The following is a 14,547-nucleotide window of genomic DNA, read 5'->3' on the forward strand; positions in this document are numbered from 1 at the left end:
TATATAGACAGGATTGTGAATATTAGCCAGGGCCGGAATCAGATAGGAATGCAGATAGTCACGAGTGTCATGGGCACTAGCGTAGCTAGCACTTCCAAGTCACCTTCATATTCAATTCATGGCAAGAGGGGAAAACAGACAGGAGCACTGTGGGTGAAAGCATGGTGAGTAAGGATAGAGTTAATATCCATTTCATCCATTGGTACTCCCTACTCCCATAGAATAACATGAGACTTCCTGTTTCCACTAATATGGATCCTTTTTGTGCCAACCCGGAACTAAGTTGAACACTCTAGTCTTCGGGTGTGGCTCTCTATAAAAGCCACGCCCAATGAGCAACCCATGCTTTGTGTGCTTTCTGTAGCTTCGAGCACACACTTACCTGGTTCCTGAGACTTCTACAGCTTTCTTCAGCCCTTGTGACCGGCAGATCAGTCTTCTTCACTGCGACCACCTCTCCTGAAAAGAGAAGAACAGAGACCTAAGCTGACAAGCGGTTTTCTACTCACCTTTTTTCAGCGCCCCTCTGGAGTTTTCGCGACTCCTTTTCCACTTGCGGACCGACAAGTCACTCCCGCTCATCTTCTCTGCAAGCTCTTCCGGATTTTCCGTCCCTGAGTGACTCCGGCAACCTGCAAAGAGATAAAACAAAGGAAAAGCAGGTTAGGACTTAAAGACACTTTGTTGGCAAAGACCTTTATAGACAATACGAACCTGAACTCTTTCACACGCGCTAACCCAGTGAAGCAACTGGGATTCCAAGGACATATAGCACTTTCCTTATTCCGAAAAGGACTCCTTTTGTGCACATCTGCTATTCCTGCAGTACAAAGGCTCCAGTGAGGTAACTGGCCTTGGGGCACTCTTTGGGAGCTCCAGAACTCCAAAATAAACGGTGGAGTTTACATCGCCGAACCAGCGCAGCAACCAGCAAAACCAGCACCAAGTCAGCGCAACAGCCTGCTGGTCCCGCACCGTAGCGCCCCTGCAGAGGCAGGACGGAGAGGCTGCCATCCCAAACTAAGAGGTGAGCCCCCAGATACTATATTGCAGCACACAGAGGGGAGAGGGAGTTCCCTGGGTTTGGGTAGCACCACTAATTAACCCATCATTCTCCTTCCATGTTAAACTCCCAGTATTCCGGGTGAGAAGAGGGCAGGGCCGAGGTCGGCAAACTCCATCGCTCCTGCGGAGATTCAGGTGAGCGTGACAACGAGCCACACCCAGAACGAACGACTCACCCCCTGAAGTGTGCCTGAAATAAACCTTCAATTAGTCTAGCAGTTATTGTATATAATTCCAGAAAGACCCATTATTTGGTATTCCTATTCTTTCTCATTTAGGGTCTGTGCTGAAAGTGTTAGATTTGTGACACTCCTGTTATTATTTTTCTTCTATTTCTTAAGGGGCCTGAACAAGAACCCCAGCCACTCCAGCAGTAAAGAGCCACATGGTGCTGGCCACAGCCCAGGAGCTTGCATTACAAAAAAAAATAAAACATTCTTTTTTCTTTTTCTTTTTCTTTTAGAGGTCCCAAGGGAGACCACAGAGGTCGCAAGGGAGACCTCAGAGGGACCGCTAAATATCGTCCCTGGCAGGAACCCAAAACTCACAGTCTAGGCAGCAGTTCTGCAAAGTTTCGAAAAGTACACGCTTTCCTCACAAATGCAGCGCACACAGTTACTATATGCACAGGTCCAGAAACAGGAACCACTTAGGCAGGGCCAGCACAGCCTTTCCTCAAACAAGGACAACATACATCAGGCTATTGCAATTTTCCCTCAAAAACCATTAGGTACTGCACGGGCAGGGCTAGTGGACGCTTTCCACAAACAGGCTCATCATGGGCAGTCACTTCTAGCTTCCAAAACTACCAAGTATACATGGACAGGGCTGGTGCAAGATTTCATCTCAAAAATATATGGCATTACTACAGGAAGAGCAACCTTCTCTCACAAACAGTTCAGCATTGTTGAGTGAAGATTGCCTCACAAGAAAGTCAATGCAAGGGTCCCTTACAAACAATTACAGGTATAGAGTGGACAGGTCAGAGCATGTTTCCAACAGAAGCGGGTACAAGTACAGAATGGAGAAGTCTATTACATGTTTCCCTAACTAATGGGTACATGGACCACATGGGTGCGGCCCGGAAACTTTTCCTCAAAACAGATAAATTAAGTGCAGGGTCACTGCAAGCTTCCCTCCCAAACGAGCACAACATAGGCAGGGTCAGACCAAGTCCCATGCAAACAGGTACTGCCACAGCATGCCAGTTAGTGTAAGTCTGATGCAGCATGGTTTACAGCGAGGGCAAGTGCCCGCAACAGAAAGATTGCACGGCATAGGCTGTGGCAGTGCAAGTTTCACTTGCAAAGAACAGGTATGGCATGAGCTCTAGATCCATGCAGCCTACTAGCTCCCATGGATGTGGAGAACTCATCTTTCATATGACCTACTACCCCAATACAGCAGCTTTTAGCAGTTATCGTGTGGTGGCTGCGGAGTGGGGTAGGTACAGAGGAGAGCACAGTGCAAACTTGCCTGCTTTATTGCACTCGTAAATAGCTCATCACCAAACTTACTAGAGTGGGATTGGAAGGACCAGGTGAAGGAGGCCGTAAGCGCAGCTCTTGCTGGCCTGCAGAACACACACAAACACACCACCATTGCCAATTGCAGAAAGTCTGTATTCCCAGGTCTGCCCAGTATGCCCACAAGTTAATCTCTGACTGTACAAGGAGGTGTGAAGGGATAGCCAGAGAACAAGTCTTAAGTCCTAAGACTGGAGGGCAATGCAGCTTGGAGCATATGTGGCCATTTGGAGGGCATGCGCACTGCAGACAAAGTGCCGTCTGCGTCTGCTATGTTCACTGACACACCCAGTATTGTATTCGTTTCTCCGTGTTTTGATTCAGACAAAAAAGTATAAGCATTTCACTTCATACAAAATCAAACAACAATAAAAGAAAAAAGCAAAGAAAAGAAAAGTTAGAATCAACATTTCTCATACAAGGTAAAATGTGTCTTTTTAAAACAAATTTCATGAAGACATCACATCAAAAGAAGGGGGGGGGGGGGCTCAGTGTCCACCATCATAAATCCGTTATTTTTTTTAATATCAGGGCAAGGCTACCCGTTAGAGCCAATATCAGGATCTGCCCTGGCCAGCCATCAAGCTAGACCATACAAGTTCATTAACATTTTCCATTCTCAAGTGATTTTGCCTTTCTTTTTGCAGGGCCGGGCAATCGGCTACCAGATGCTTAATAGTTTCTTTATAACCAAGTTCTTACAAAATCTACAGCTCTGGTTGCTCGATCCCAGCCCCCAAGTACTCGTCCAAGGTAGGGATTTGATTAAGCCTAAAACGTAGGTAATTTGTACTATGTTTAAGGCAAGGGAAGATATGAACATACTTGGGGAACTCCTCTCTTTTTTGTGAGAAATGTACTGTATTCAACATACATACTCTAAGTCCCCACCTGTTCCGAGGAGATCACCCAGTCATATTTATGTAGCTTGTTCTTAACAGTGGCCGTGTTGTAAGAAATATCTTCTTTAGATGACCCTATCAAGGTAAGTGTTTCACTCATTTGTTCCTTGAATTTTGTTATAGAGACCGCGGATGCTCTGGTTTGCTCCGCCCCCCAACTCTGATAGAGAGACATAGCTGCCGATTTAATAGCTTTGCACATTCTGCCATTTTCCTCCGTTTGGTTCTAGTCCCCAATGAGATCAGCCCATACTCTTGCCTTATCACAGCGTTAGGGATGGAAGTGGACAGCACCAGTGTTTTCTTAAGCAACATTCCTTGAATGGTATTGAGGAAGTCCCTCAACTCAAAAAGACAAAGATCTAGACTGTAAAGCAAGGTAGGTTCCACAGTAGAAAGGTAGTATTGAAGGAGAGGGTTAACGGAGAAGTGGCATGATTCAGTATATACCCTCTTAATTTTTGTCAGCAGAGACAGGCTCTTACCCCTTATCACGAGTTTCCAACTCTCCTTGGAATGTGTGTTGGTGACATGGTAACCAAGATACTTAATGGATTTCACTCTTTCAAGGGGATCCCACCCACCCTCCCTATCATGGTTTTCAGGGTTCTATTGTTCGTGAAAAGAATGACCTTCGACTTCTGGCCGTTAAATCTGAGGTTATTCTCAACTGCATATTCAAAGAACAGTGTCAATTTCCTCTGGAGCCCTAACAGTGTTAGGTCAAACAAGACCACATCGTCAGCAAATACAATGCAGTCCAATGACACTGAGCCCAGCTTCGCAGGATTAGTAGTACCTCCATCCCAGACACAAAGTAAGTCCGCAAGATAGAGGTTGAAAAGGTTGGTGGCCACCACACACCCCTGCCGCAAAACAACATGTGTAGCAATGGGGTCCATCATGGCTCCTTCCCCAGTCAATCTCACTCTAACAGTTGTGTCTCTGTGAGGCAAGACCAGCATCTGCACCAGAGATAAAGGGAGATTCATACCCAGCAACTTCATCAACTGCCTGTCACATGCCTTTTTGTGCCCAAAAGATGTACCTGCTTGTGAACCACACAGCATGTTGGTTTAGATAGTAGGTGGGAGTTATTTGATCGGAGTGCTCTCCGATCTGGCAGCCAGGCCAGTCTGCTAACCAGTTAGCAGGGTACCTTGCTATGAAGGCATTTGTGAGTAACCAGAGCATATGAAAGGTAATTCTGCTATCAATCATCAACCAGTGCAAAGCTCTCCTTGCAGGTGAAACGTGTTTGGATCTACACAGGCCCTCAACAAGACATACTGTGTTATTATGAATCACCTTCAGGTGAACCATTTCCCCTCTGCCAATTCACTAGAGGAGGCTTGCACAATAATCCAAATGTGCCCCAATAATTGCCCTGACAATGGTGGCCCAGTTAGATGTATTAAGAAAGGGCTTAAGTTGCGCAAGGAATTTCAGGTGGTATGCAGAGCTTGAGACCAGACTCTTGATGTGCAATTTCATGTTCAGTTCCTGATCCAATATGACAACCAGGGGCACCGTGGCAATGGCACAACCTGCAATCTGGATCAACTGGTGTTCATTGCAAGCTTCCAAAGCTGGGGAGCGGTACCTGCAATCATAAGCTCTGTTTTTAAGTTGTTAAGTGCAAGACCGTTGTCTACCATCCACGACTCAATCACATTGTAGATGGTGTTGACAGTGATGGAGTCTTTACCATGATCACCTGAGAGCGGGATGAGACAGTGGACCTCATTACACTCTAGGCGGTGAGCCATGGCGCTATTAGCGCCATGGCTCATGCCGGTAAAATACCGGCACCGCCTTGGCGGAAAGGGGATTTACCGCCCCATTCCAAGGTTGGAGGGGCGGTAAATCCCCCTTCCACCATTGCCCTTCCCCATTCCCATTTCTGCCCCATAGGGCTCTATGGGAATGGGGAAGGCGCTAATTACGGCACCGCAATTTTGCGGTGCCGTAATTAGCTCCGAGGTCCCTTAGCGGGTTGGATTTTAACGCCTGCAAAAAGCAGGCGTTAAATCCCCCAACCCGCAAAGGGACCTCGTAATAAGGCGGTAAGGATTTACTGGTACCGGTATTTTACCAGTACCGGTAAATCCCTGCCGCCATCCGTGTAATGAGGCCCACTGTGTATCAACAGCATAGTTCACAAAAACCACCTCCTCTGCCTCAACATTTCAAACATTGTGAAGATGTTAACAGTGTAGATGAAACACATGATCTCCGTGGTACTCCACACAAGACCAGGCATTCATCTTCCGTGGAGTCATTACAATACATGTTGGCTTTACGGTCAGAGAGAAAAGAGCAAATCCACTCTGCAGCCTCTAATGAAAAAGAGGCCCAATTTCGCAATCTGGGGACGAGTATCAAATGGTTCACCAAGTCAAATGCAGAGGATAGATCAATGAGCATCAAACGTGCTGTTCTCCATTTATCAAAAAGGTGCAGAATGTTTGCCCTGAGATCCAACAGGGTGGGCTCAGTGCTGTATGCTCTCCTGAAGTCTGATTGCTTATGCCCTAGTGTATTATGTGCGTCCAGGAAATCCTGGGTCTGAATGTATGCCACCTTAGCTAAGATTTTTAACAAGAAAGGTTTGTTAGATATAGGGCGGTAGTTCTCCGGTCCGGCTGAATCTAGGGAAGGGTTTTTTTGTAATGGGGAAATCCAGGCATGCTTGATAGCAGATGGAATGCTGTTATCCTGAAATGAGCAATTCGCACATTTTGTGATAAGTGGAATCAGCTGCAGCGCACAGACTTTGACTAGCGAGGTAGGGCAAATGTTAAGGACATCATGTCACCAAAATGCCAGGTGTAGCAGAAGTGACAACTCACAGTCCTTGACCTCCGGTGACAGTGACGTCATTGGACCCCACCCTGAAGTCACATCACGGGACGCGATGGAACACGGCATTTCACCCCTTGACAAAACAGGAAGTGGCATCACATAGCATTGTTTCTAATTACACTACGAAAAATATGGTTATGATATCACTGTCAACTCATATACATTTCATACAAGAATGAATCACCATATGAATTGTTAATGTCAGCGCGTATAGGCCCATTTGCCAAATTACTATGAATGCAAGCAGACGTCCAAGGCCAAACGATAATGATGTGTTATTATATAGCACTTATACGTAAGTGCTTCATATAGAACAAATATACATACAATATCACTCAACCTGTGTTGGTACTAATTTATCTAGCTCAGCAGGATGAAAGGCTGAGATGACCTTGCCAGGAACCTAACCTGCAAACTGCAGAGCACATGCACATTGCAGCAGCGATCGCTCAACCCACTGAGCTATCTTACTGGCTTTAGCTATCAGAAAACGAGCCGCTCAAGAAACACAGAACCACATGCTGCTGGCCACAGCCCAGGAGCCTCAATTAAAAAAAAGATATATATTTTTTATACATTTTGTTTTTTTAGGGGTAGCAAGGGAGACCTCAGGGGTCACAGGTGCAACCGCTGGCGACCCCTAAATGACGACCCTGGAAAATGTTCTCTTTGCAGGTGGTTGGTTTAAGGTCAGACAGGACCTTTGAGATTTCTAGTTCCGACACTGCTTTAAAGGTAAAGGGGAAAGTCGCAGGGTGTGGAATTCTGCTTTCTTTGCCAGTCCCGGCTCTGTCCATGGAGCTGCCTTCAGTGGCCACATTGTCTTTAATTACCTCAATCTTTTTCATCATAGCCCCTTGTATGGCGACACAACATTTTGAGTTTTAGTACCATGTTCAGAGTGAGACAAGAATTTTAAAGCGCTCTCTTGTATTGGAGGACGCATTCTTAATTCTGTTGTCATAAGACAGTTTTTTTGCCTAACAGATAGCAGGTTTGTGGGCTTTGGCGGAAATGGTATATTTGTTTTTATTTTCAGTGGATTGGCTAATTTTCCATAGTTGGAAAGCCCTATTCTTAGCAGTTTTCAATTTTGAATCTCTGCCGAGTACCAAACCTTTGACGGCACTTCCTTTGCCAAGCGCTTTTTCTCTAGCGCCAGACAAATTACTGTGCTGGTCATCATTTGATGATAGGCTTCTGCTAGATCATCAACAGAAGTCAAGTTTGGCAGGTTGCCCATAGTGGATGCAAAGTGTGGCACCAAGGCTGGGGCAGTTAATTTGTGTAGATTTCTATAATTGGTCCAGATTTTTATTCATATGATTTTAGGGTGTAAGGGCTGCATGGAAGATTTAAATGAATAAAGTAGTCCAACCAGGGACAAGTGGAAACCTCAATGTGAGTTAAGTCCACTTTATGCATAACAACCCAATCTAGAGTTCCTCCCTTGTTATGCGTTGCTGTTTTGACCTGTTGGAAGAAATCCAGTTCAGCCAGAGTGTAACTGACAATACTAGCCATGCTGTTCATTGGGTCTGTAAGGCCAAGATTCATGTCCTCTAAGATAATCACTTTGGAGGAAGGTTTAAGCAAGGGAAGAATCACATCACATAGATGTAAGAGAAAATCTGGCATTTTATCCGACGTTCGATATACTAGGAGGAAGTTGATAGTGGTATTGGGGATCACTGGCAATTTGACCGACGAAATATCACACTTTACCAGCGTGATGCCCTCAATTTGGTGGAATTTAAGTGACACCTCATAAATCAAGGCTACCTCCCCCTGTCAATCTATACAATATTTGCAGAGGATTTTATAGCCGATAGGCATGGCTAAGGATAGTGAGGGTCCCGCTGCTGCATGAAGCCATGTCTCTGTAACAGCACATATGTCAATTTGATGGTCTCGAATGTGATCTGCCAACTCTGTAGCAGGTCTGACCAAGGAACTTGTATTTATCAACAAGCATTTCAGGCTTTTCAATTTCTGGGCAGAGGATGGCTGGTCAGGGTGTAATCAAGTGCAAGAAGGGCCTGGGGCTGTGTCCGAAACAGAAGACAAAGGACTGCTGGTAACATCAGCATTGTTAGGCGACATCACCCCTAAAATCTGTGGGGTGGCTAAGCTTTTGCAATGCGAGTTATGCAAGCAGCCATTTGGATTGGCTGAGTTCGCTTTAATGATACCACTTGTAGCATACCTGATAATAGGGGGATTGTTTATGTCGTGTATTAACTGGGTGCCCTCAGGCACTTCATTAGATAGATGTAATAGCATGCATAGGGGTTGGTTGATGACATATGTTTTCCTCCCATCTAGCAGCTGCACATGGTTGGTGAGCCATGCGCAGACACTTCTCTAGAATGTTTTGCCTCTTCTTAACTCCCTGTGCGATGGTCAATACATGATCAGACATAATGGAACCTTATGAGAAGGCTTATAGTGAACAAAGAGAAAGCAGAAATACCTACAGAGCGCAGCATTCCACGAACCAGACTGCTAGGGAGAATACTAATTTCTGTGCATATTCCCTACTACCTTAGAGACCCCCAGGTCTTTTGCTGCACTTTAGGACTTTACGTTTTTATCCTGGAGTGAGTTCCCACTCTCTCAAGTATTTTTTCCTGATTTGGACTTGTGGTTCTTTTGGTTTTGGAGTCTGACAAACTCCATAGGCATCATCTTTTTGTATTGTGATACACAGCACCTTCAGTACAGTGTCCCAGAGAAATCCTTTGGATTTCTGCTAAGGTTTAAATACCTTCTCTTATCATCGGGTCCCCCTATATGACGTTAACTTTGGGAACTACCTTACGTCTTTAATTTTTTTTTTTATTATTATTTTTATTGGTTTGTTACAAACCTTTAAAAAAGACTAGATAAACAGAACGAAAGACAAATATTATAGCACTTCATTAGGGAGCAAAAAGGGAAGGTTACACATATTTTATGCTAGAACCAATTAAAGGGACCAGTTTGAAAGAACTCTGATGCAGGAGCAAGCTCTTTGACTACAGCGAAATGCTTTTGCGGTTATGTTCCCAAATAAGACTCTGCCTGTACTAGTTTTTTCTCCATTGATTCTAGAAAGAATGTTAGTTGCATAGTTAGTTTGCGGTCTGAGTCTTGAAAATACTCTCTCCACCACTCATCAATGGACAGCGATGGTTTTGCCAGAATGAACCTTCCCAAGTGCTTTGATCGATCTTGTCTCAAGGTTGGACATAATAGTGTTAAGTGCTTCAGGGTTTCATTGCTTCCTCCACAAAGCCGACATTTAAGAGGAGCCATGCCATCTTTTTCCCATATGCTCAGGTTTTCCCTTGTGCAGAATTGGTTTAATCGATATTTCATAAAAATAGACCTTTGATTTTTTCCTGGAAATTTTGTTAGGTAAGCCTGAGTTTCGTTTAATTTTCTTTCCTGATGAGGAATCAATTTCATGATTCTGTGTTTTAGACGAATGTCACCGGTATCTATCCAGTCTTGTTCCCATAGCCTGGATTTGAACTTCTTTGGATTTGTTTGGAGTAGTTTTCTGTTTACACCTATGTCACTTAGCATTTCTTCACAGGGATGAACCCACTGTGACAATACACTGTTACAATTGGCATTAAAATGTTGTACTGTGGTTCTGGTTTCTCTGTGGTTATTTTGCGATATTCATTTAATGTCTTCCATGTTATCCTTCCATCGATGGACAGGAGACTAAGCTCGTGTCTTATGCACGCAGTAGGCACTCCAGCCAGAAGGCGCAACACTTTCGTCCAAAATGAGTGTTCTATGGAGGCCCGCAGATCCGCAGAGCAACCAATGGCCCAGTCAGCTCCATGAATTAATGCTGGAATGACCTTCAATTTATAGAAGGCCAGTACGGGTTGTAAAGAGTGTTTGCCGTACTTCTTGATCAGGATGCAGGCTTGCGCTGTCAATTGTCTACATTTATCTTTTGTACACTATACCCAGGGAGCGTCATTAATACTGGAGCTCAGGCACGTACCTAGGTACATTGATTGTTTTGTTATTTCAATGGTTGCATTGCCCATTTTCCAAATTAACCTTTTTTTCACAGCATGTTCTTTGTTCTTTTGCAAGTTTTGTAGGATCAATATTTCTGATTTTCTTGTGTTGACACTTAGACCATTTTGTTGGATATATTGGTCCAGGATGCATAGTTTGCACTGAAGACCTATCGGTATGAGATCCGAAAGGACCAAATCATCAGCATATAAGAGCCAGTTCACCTCATTTCCATTGATTTTTGGAGGGAATATGTTTGCATCGGCGTATGCCTCCCCCAAATCTGAAATGAATAGGTTGAAGATTATCGAGACTAAGGGACAACCCTGTTTAACGCCTCAATGAGTTTTTATGGGTCAGATAGGGTTCCATTTTGGTCCAACCTTATTCTTATTTCGGTGTCAGTGTGGAGGGCTTTTATGGCTAGAAGAAGACTCATAGGACATTTCCAGGCATCCATCTTCCTTCATAGTAGTTCCCTGTCAATGCTATCGAATGCTTGTGAGAGGTCTACAAAAGTGAGGTAGATTTTTTTATCCATTCTTAATGCATCCATTTCGATCAAGTTGAGCAGTAAAAGATTGAGACCACAGCCTACCCCTTTTACAAAGCCTGTTTGCCGGCAATCCAAGTGGTTAGTATCTTGAATCCACTTGAGTAATTGTTTTTGTAGTTGCGTGGCAAAGATTTTTCCCAGGACATCTAGTAAGGAAATCGGCCTATAGTTGGTAGGGTCCTGTTGCCTTTTTTAAAAATTGGGATTACAATCGCTGTTTTCCAACTTACAGGAATTGACCCTTCATTTGCAATTGTTGAGAACACCTTCACTAGAAAGCTAGCCCATTCCTCGGGATTCTGTTTGATTATGAAATTCTTGAGTCCATCAGGTCCCGGGGCACGCGAAGATGAGCTCCAGCATATACTCTGTACAATGTCCTCTTTATCAAAGTGAAGATCCCATTTCGCAAGTGGTGGCAGAGTTGGATCAGTGGCAGCACACTTGTTCTCATACACAGTGTGAAAGCGTTTAGACCACTCGGTTTCGCTCACCATGTTTGCTGCGATTGCTCGTTGTTGACAGTCATTATTGTTTATGAGCTTCCAGAACTCAGAGGAGGTCTTGTTATTAAGGCTAGCAAGCATGGTTTCGCTATCTTGTTGGTAGACATAGGCTTTATGAGAAATTTGCCAGTTTTTGTATTTTTGTTTACTGACTTTTATTGCCTGCTTTTGTTTGTCCTTTTTCAGGTTCTCGTGTTGTCTTAGTTCTTTTCGTAATTGTTGTTTCCTTTTAGCTACTTCTTCGTCATATTGATGTTTTGGTTGAAACAAACTTCTTTTGGCTCCATTGTCATTAAACTTGAACTGATCCAGTAGGCATGTGTATTCCACTTTCTTGTTTATTGCAACACTTAGATACTTACCAAGCGACTCTGTAAGGAGCTTTACTTCGTGTGGTTTTATTTTTAGTATAGATCTATTTGGCTCCACTGTAACTTGGTTATTCCACCGCTGAGGCTTTTTGACATTTGTTGCCTGAATGGTGAGTTTGAGATGACTGTGGTCACTACTAGGATTAGCAGTAATTTTCAAAGACACAAGTCGTTGTCCTAGGTTTTCTGAGAAAAAGAAGTAGTCTATGATGGACGACTGATTGGCGCTTCTCCATGTTTTCTGTGGAGGGATGTCTCCTTTGATGTTTTCATTTACCATTGTTATGCTCCTTTCCTCAAGGGCGGAACACCATCTTTTGGCCAATTTTTGCAATGCATTTTGAGTTTTGACATAATTTTTGCTCTCATTTATGCAGGCTAAATTCAAGTCTCCACAGCAAATTATGTTTGGCGCTTGTTGGTCACTATTTATGTCATCGATTAAGTCGCACGCCATTTTTATGAATTTATTTGTTCCAGCATTTTTATGATTCCAGTAGAGGTTAAATATATGGATCTGGCTTATGAAATAATTTGACACATTTTTTTCTGCCACCACAGTGTGCTGTATGAATGTTTTTTCTCGATCATAGTCAACAATCAAGCAGATGGTCGTCCCTTTTTTCTTGTTATTGCTGCATTTATTGCAACCTCATATTCATCAGATATCGGGCACGTGGCCATCCATTTTTCTTGTAAACATATAAAGGTCAAGTCATCACATCATTTTCTGGTTTCCTTGAACAAGTGGGAGAAGCCTCTCGTATTCCAAGATAGGATGTTGATGTTTGGGCTATCTAGCCCATATTGGCATTAGCTTGAGTGACTCCCCAGGGCGTCTGCTAACCAGTTCCAATTTGTGTTTTTGACTTCGGCCGATGTCACGGCTTCCTCAGCGTTTTCACTTCCCATAGAATTTACATTTCCATGAATCGTAATTTGGATTTTTTCACCTTGTGTGAAAGTTTCTTGGGATTCAGACATTTTTTCAGTCTCAGTTCGAAGGCCCTTAATCTGAATAGATGTATGCTCTCTTGCTTTCAGATCATTGTTCATCATGGGTTTAGACGTGACTATCGCTGGCTTTGGTCTTGTTCTTTGACCCTGCGTCGAGTTTTCCTTGAATTATATATTTGGAGGTGATGTCACAAATTCCTCATGGATGTCAAACCCCAGGGACAACAAAAAGGGGACTGCATTCAAGAGAAGGTTGCAGATTAGCCTGGAATCTATGTGAAGCCAGACTTTGGCATTTTGTTGATCGTTGACGAACTCCACAGTTTGAATGTCATTTGGCTCTATGGAGCGAAGTCCTGGAACATGATGTAGCAAGCGTAGAACATTATATCTATTTAACGTCAGACCATCTTTTGTGTCCAGAATGCGTTCAAGGATCAGTGCATGTTTTGCAATTTTTCTCTGTTTCTCTACACAAGGGCTGTTTTTTTTTGTTTTGAAGTCCATCGAGTTATGTCATTTCTATCAATGTTTGTTTTGATTATAAGATCACTTGTATAGATTTGTCTGTTAATGGAGCAATTTGGAGCTATCGTTCCACATTTTGGTGATGGATCCTCCGCGCTCCCTTCTCCTACAGTAAACCTAGAGGCGGTTCTGTTGATAGGACTTTTTGACAAACCACATTGGGCAACTTGCCATCTTCTTTTCTCATCCATGGTTTCGAATTTATTGTCTAACTGGACTATCTTTGTTACCTTGGCAGTGTTCGTAGGTAGTACCAGTTGACAAAATCGTCCACCTCTTAGGTGATCTTCAGTCGGTTTTGGCACTTGATTTTCATTTGGTTGCACTTCAACCGGTTTAGCGCAGACTTCTTTAATTTGCTTGTCGTTGTCTTTGTGGCCTGAGTCTTCTTCGTAGATGGATAAGTTCATGAGCTCACTCTAACTGATTTCCGCACTTTCGTCAAGAATGATTAATTCCTTAGTTGGTGGTGTTTTGTTTGGCTTTGATGTGCGCTCATCTTTTTAGCAGATCTCATTTCTCTGATCCTATATTGTTGCGTTTCTTTTTACATTTCTGATTTTTTGGATTTTTTTCCTGAGATTGATTTGCATCTGGGATCGGTGGTTTTTGGAATATCCCATAGGTTTTATCCTTTTTTGTATTTATGGCAGGTCCACAGACCTCACCAGAGCCAATAATGCCATCACCATTGCTCGATGTTGATGGAAAGGCCTCCTGCAGGCCTGTTTCAACGGAGACACCCGAAGCATTCTCCTTTGCATTTGGATCAGAGATGCTTGCTTGAGGTTGCAAAGCTTGTGAAACTCGGGAGTCATCCAATATGATTGGGACGTGATTGGATGTTTGAGACTGTGACCCCTTTGAAGCTCCAGAGTCATCTGTTATGGTCGAGGCCATGACTTTACTTTGTTCATGCTGATCTTCAACCTCAGCAACACAAGTTAAGTCAGTCAAAGGACTTTGTGGACACAAATCCAATTGCTTACTCATTGGTGGCAGTGTGTAAGGTTTTGAAGTTGCTTTCTGGCAATCCGGCAGTTGGTTTTGACAGTCCTTGTTTGGCACAGTCTTAGACACCAATTCAATTGGAGCGAGAGGAGAGTGGAGTGGAGATTTTTCGACATCATCTATTCTCAACTTTTGACTCTATTTGAGCAAGCCCGGAGCTTCTCTTGTGACTTCAGCCAATAGTCTTTTGTCCTCGCTGTTGGCACATTTTTGGTCGGCTAAATCCTTCAAGGA

This window comes from Ambystoma mexicanum, chromosome 2p (assembly GCF_040938575.1).
Source record: "Ambystoma mexicanum isolate Mex_15411 chromosome 2p, UKY_AmexF1_1, whole genome shotgun sequence".
NCBI classification, from domain to species: Eukaryota; Metazoa; Chordata; class Amphibia; order Caudata; family Ambystomatidae; genus Ambystoma; species Ambystoma mexicanum.